Source organism: Haliotis cracherodii, unplaced genomic scaffold (assembly GCF_022045235.1).
Source record: "Haliotis cracherodii isolate W230 unplaced genomic scaffold, xgHalCrac1.p SCAF_5, whole genome shotgun sequence".
NCBI classification, from domain to species: Eukaryota; Metazoa; Mollusca; class Gastropoda; order Lepetellida; family Haliotidae; genus Haliotis; species Haliotis cracherodii.
Window position 1 is genome coordinate 67,423,675 of NW_027266308.1, and position 6,259 is coordinate 67,429,933.

Consider the following 6,259-nt stretch of genomic DNA (forward strand, 5'->3'; position numbering starts at 1 on the left):
GATAATGGCTATATAGGATGAATGAATGAATGAATGAATTTCTTTATTTCCTCCAGAGTTGAATCCGAAGATTTTACATGGGCAAATACATTATTTACAGTACATCAATGAAATTACTTGACTATATACAAAGGAATCATGTTATACACTGCTATGAAAAAAATAATTTACGATGTACATTTTGAGAGCAGTAAAGTGTCTAGTAGATATACATAAGGTGTTTCTTTAAATTCCATATGAAGTGGCAGAAAGACATCATGATGCTTTGCCAAGTATCGTAATCAAGTTCGTTAGTCAAGGCATGGACATCTGCAGCGAGAAAGAATGAAAGCATATCATCATCGTCATATGTAGTAGCTAGGTAACGACTATATGGTAACTATAGGTAATGCCAATATATAATAACTAGATATATAGTAACTATGGCAACGTCTATGTTGTAACTAGATAACGGCTATATAGGTAATAGCTATATATAATAACTAGATAGTGGATATATAGTAACTATGGCAACGTCTACGTGTAACTATCTAACGGCTATAATGAGTTAATATTAATGGACATTTCATGCTCATACCGCCACATAAAACACGCAAGGCTTTAAGCATGCAGGGTTTAAACATGGCTACTTTGTCTTTGACCGTGGTCTAACTAACTGAATTGTTCACTGAATTGTTTGTCAAACACCACATGGAAATGACGGAACGTCTTTTTTCCCCTTTGGTTTATCTTGATGATAGAACAATTTCATGAAAAACGTTTTTCGCCAGCGGGATTCGAACATGTGATGTCCACAATGAAGACTAACGAATGTCGTCTTCTGCTACTGCGACATGAAAGATATTGTGTGAAATTAACTAAATATTTACTTATATCAGGACTAATTGTTTATCCGTTTATGAACTGGGAAATGTGTTTTATGCAATTTTTACCAGTAAGTTACTCTTTGCATTCTAGTATCTGTTAAGTTTTGTAGCTTTTCGTTCAACGAAACGAACGGACAGAAAAGAAATGACTATTTTCTTGATCAGGGCAATGTTTGCTCATAATAGGCCCATCAAAATGAGCAAGTAATATTTAGGTGATTGATAAATGTGCTCGAGTTGGTCCAAAATGAATGTTATACTTGCCCCGGGACATGCATTTCATGTGTTGGGAGAACACATTTCACGTGCTTCACGCAGGGCCGACTCACACAGTGTTCTCACAGTTGAGCACAGAGTTCCTTAATATCTTTCAAATTACCTTCAACAAAACAATGTTTCTTAAACATTTTAGGTGCTATAAATGTTGAAATGGTTTAAGTATGTTAGACCACTCGGACCACTCTTATCGTTGAAATGGTTGATTAAAACACTCGGCGCTGCGCACCTCGTGGTTTAATTCACCGTTTCAACGATTAGACACTGAGTCCTCGTGGTCTAAACCATAACTAGACAGTAAGAACAGGTAACAACTAGATAACGTCGATATAGCGAGCGAGTTAACATTTAACGTCGCATCGGCGTTATTTCAGCCATGTCGCGGCGAGGGCTACGTACCAACTAGGGAGAAACTAAACGTAGCGTCTCCAGCCAGACAGTAAAAACAGATGGGAATTAGAAGTGGTAACATCAGAAGAGTTGGGTTTTCAGGACTGATTTGAAAGAGTCCCAGGAGGGCGACTGCTTGGTATCGGCAGGCAGAGAACTCCCAAGTGGCGAATGTGACCATTTGACTTGAGTCTTGGGCACTGCCAGCAGGAGTTGATTCTCTGATCGAGTGAGTGAGTGAGTTTGGTTTTACGCCGCTTTTAGCAATATTCCAGCAATATCACGGCGGGGGACACCAGAAATGGGCTTCACACATTGTACCCATGTCGGGAGTCGAACCCGTGTCTTCGGCGTGACGAGCGAACGCTTTAACCACTGGGCTACCCGACATCCCCTGCTCTGATCGAAGGCTTCTGGGTGGATTGTAGGGGTTGGTGAGCACACTAGTCGGCAGTTAGTTTCACATTTACTATCACGTATATATGTCCATTATATACTACTCAAAACAAGTTAAGGAACACAATTCTTTCATAGTACTACAGTAATATAGTCATGACATGACAGATTAACTATAGTAAAATGAAAGAATATGTGTTCTCTAACTTCTTTTGAGTAGTATATATGGTATAAATAAACAGAACTGCATCAGGGGGCCATGATAGCTGTTTAAAATGATTGAGACATTCACGGAAGTGCACAGGCTTGTGTACAGACATCTTCATGTACTAATGCCAGGGTCATGGAGGCTGTTTGCCTCGCAAGGCCTCTGTGATACACCGTCACCGTTTTGTTTGAAGCTAATGCATCTTTAATCTCTTAATGTGTTTAGCGTTGTCAGTATAGATTGGTCGATGCTTGTATGACACCATGAAAGGTACGATAATGTACTTCCAATTATCTAGCACAGAGTGTGCTGTGTGATATTAGGCCATGTGATATGGGATGTATTACCCTAGGTTACACGTATGGTACAACATGGAAGATGATAGTCCCACCTGCAGGTGCCCGTGTCGAGAGTAGCTGGCAGGAAGTCGCGAAGACCATAGTCACACCCGTGTCGAGGTCACCTGGCACCAAGTACGAAAGAGGATACTCGCTGGCGCCAAGCATGGAAGAGAGAGGTCACCCTGATTAAAACAGATTAATGCAGATTAAAACAAACCCCTGCATGACCAACAACGACGTCTCCCAAGTATGGCATGGCTTTCTACAGGAGACCACCTTGCATGGGTATAAGAACATCGAAAACCATCTTCCCGAGACAAGGGAGTTAACTGACTATAAAAGTCCCCCTTCCACCCTTGCCTAACTAGGCAGCAATTATGGAGTTAAATGTTGGTTGGACTGACGAGTCTATGCATAGTCCAATCAAAATGGCGTAACGAACTAGACATTCGGTTCGTAAACAACATGGACTTTTAATGTGCAGATTTCGGTCGACTGAAGGATTTGCAAAGCACGTATACCGCCAACATCGACAGATATTTTGCGAATTGTTTCATGCTTTTAATCAAGGTGCTCACGTGATTACATGCACTTCGCGGGGTAAGACCCGTTCTATTACAATATAGAGCTTGACCATTGAGCAGACCGTCTTGACTGGGCAGCGCCATTTTATTTGAAGCTAATGCAAGTGATATGAGAGATGGAATCTGATGGTTCAATAGGATGAACATAGAAGGGACATAACTCGTAATAGCCAGTGATGGCGCTAGGATTTCCAAATCTATTCCCTTTTGTTTATAGGACTTCAAAAAATAGATTCAGTCACACAGATCCCACCCCTAAAGATGGCCACGACATGCGGCATTTCCCAGGTTTAGCCTCGTATTATCGCAAATTTGTAGCAAACTTTTCTGGCATCACCCCCTTCTACCCTTCTATACAACCTTCTGAAGAGAGACGTGTCTTTCGAATGGTCCACAAGACAATCGAAAAGCTAATGCAAGCCCTTACTTTAGCCCCAATCATTGCATATCCAAACCAAAACAATCCCTTTATCCTCACAACTGATACATCTCAAACTGAAATAGGGTATATTTTAGACCAACTTGATTCTCATGGCATAACTTGTAATGATGTTGTTAATTCATGTCTTCTGATCTTCCTTGACATTGGTCCTGTTCTGATTTTAGGAACAAACCTGTTGGTTGGTAACGTTTGTTTTGGTTATGTTTTAATCTTGTTTGCAGGACAAAAACAAGTCAATGTTTTCTACAAGCGCTTCACAACGCACCACGTGCAATACTTCCCGGAAGTAACTATCAACAGTGTGCTAGGTGATCAAATAGGAAAGGATACTAGCTATAGTATACAGAATCCTATAAGGGTCAGTCAGGCAAAAAGCGTCATAATTAACCCAATTGCGACAACGCGAGAACACAACATTTTGACCTTGCAGATGTGGCGTTGTCGCGTGGCGCCCTTTGGTAAACGACACTGCGACAAATGGTCAAAAATGTTGCGTTGCTGCGCTTTTGGTTTATTTTGAACAATATGGACGATAGCATTTAATCCGCTCTCTCCTTCCAGGCAGCCTGGGTGGTTAGATGGACTACAGCATTTAATCTGCTCTCTCCTTCCAGGTAGCCTGGATAATCAGATGTACTATAGCATTGAATCTGATCTCTCCTTCCAGGCAGCCTGGGTGGTCATATGGACTATAGCATTTAATCCGGTCTCTCCTTCCAGGCAGCCTGGGTGGTCATATGGACTATAGCATTTAATCCGGTCTCTCCTTCCAGGCAGCCTGGGTGGTTAGATGGACTACAGCATTTAATCTGCTCTCTCCTTCCAGGCAGCCTGGATAATCAGATGTACTATAGCATTTAATCTGCTCTCTCCTTCCAGGCAGCCTGGGTGGTCAGATGGACTATAGCATTCAATCTGCTCTCTCCTTCCAGGCAGCCTGGGTGGTCAGATGTACTATAGCATTGAATCTGATCTCTCCTTCCAGGCAGTCTGGGTGGTCAGATGTACTATAGCATTTAATCCGCTCTCTCCTTCCAGGCAGCCTGGGTGGTCATATGGACTATAGCATTTAATCCGCTCTCTCCTTCCAGGCAGCCTGGGTGGTTAGATGGACTACAGCATTTAATCTGCTCTCTCCTTCCAGGTAGCCTGGATAATCAGATGTACTATAGCATTTAATCCGGTCTCTCCTTCCAGGCAGCCTGGGTGGTCATATGGACTATAGCATTTAATCCGCTCTCTCCTTCCAGGCAGCCTGGGTGGTTAGATGGACTGTAGCATTCAATCTGCTCTCTCCTTCCAGGCAGCCTGGGAGGTCAGATGGACTATAGCATTTAATCCGCTCTCTCCTTCCAGGTAGCCTGGATAATCAGATGTACTATAGCATTTAATCCGGTCTCTCCTTCCAGGCAGCCTGGGTGGTCATATGGACTATAGCATTTAATCCGCTCTCTCCTTCCAGGCAGCCTGGGTGGTTAGATGGACTATAGCATTCAATCTGCTCTCTCCTTCCAGGCAGCCTGGGAGGTCAGGTGGGCTATAACATTTGACCCGCTCTCTCCTTAAAGGTAGCGCCTAGGTGGTCAGATGGACTATAGCATTGAATCCACTCTCTCCTTCCAGGCAGCCTGGGTGGTCAGATGGGCTTCTTCCTGGGAGCGCGTCTTGTGACGGTGGCGGAGATGGGGGAGACGTTGCACGTGAGGCTCCTGAGGAAGATGATGAAGGATGGTGGCAACACGGCTAAGATGGCTTCTCACAAGTCATTAACACATGGTTAATCCAGACGCGAAGGTTGTTCAAACGACTGTAGAATACAGCCTAATAGTCACGTGTGTCTCCCATTGTGAAACAATTGTGTGTCTCCCACCAGTACCCCAATATACACGTGTTTCTCCCATTGTGAAACTATAGCTTACTATACATGTGTTTCTCATCAGTCAGCGAACAGCCAACACGGAACACACACAACACACACACACACACACACACACACACACACACACACACACACACGCAACATATTGTGAATAAAGGAATTTTTCATGTTTCTAAATAAAAGCGACAAAAAACTTCACCATAACCGTAAGAAAACTATTAAAAGTATTTTGTACAATTCCGACTATGTCATAATCATGTGTTTATGAATCAATATCAATTGTGAAGATACCAGGTGTTCGCTGCAAGGTGAGCGTATCCAGCCCCACTGGTGGCGCACGATACAAGCTGTTTCAGATTTCAGTCGTTGGAGTTTTTTGGTGCAAAATGTGCTCCAGATGGAATATATTAACAATGAAATAATTCAAACCCCAGCCTGGTCAACCGGTAGTTATTTAAATTATAATGATTATAATAATAATATAAAATAATAATTACAATAATCATTTAAAGGGCATTGTATTTTTATTCCTTAGTTCCTTAGATCTAATTTTCAAAACTGAAAGTGATCTCTTTTAGATAGAATTGAACAGAAACTGATGTTTAAGTTAACAATGACTACAGAATCCATTTTATACAAAGGGTCCAAATTCGCCTTTCATTCAATTCGTTTTCATTTTATGAGAATCTGAGCCCAGTTGCGTCCACAGCAGATATTGATCAATTGCGTGAACAATGGAACTTGCCTTTACAGTACAAACTTTCCCAAAATGAGTTGTTTGACAATCCATTTGTCCAGAAAGCTTAACCAATAATGCAGGTACGAGCAATAATGCAGTACACACATCGATCCTGTCATCAACTATCTCGCGGGCGGT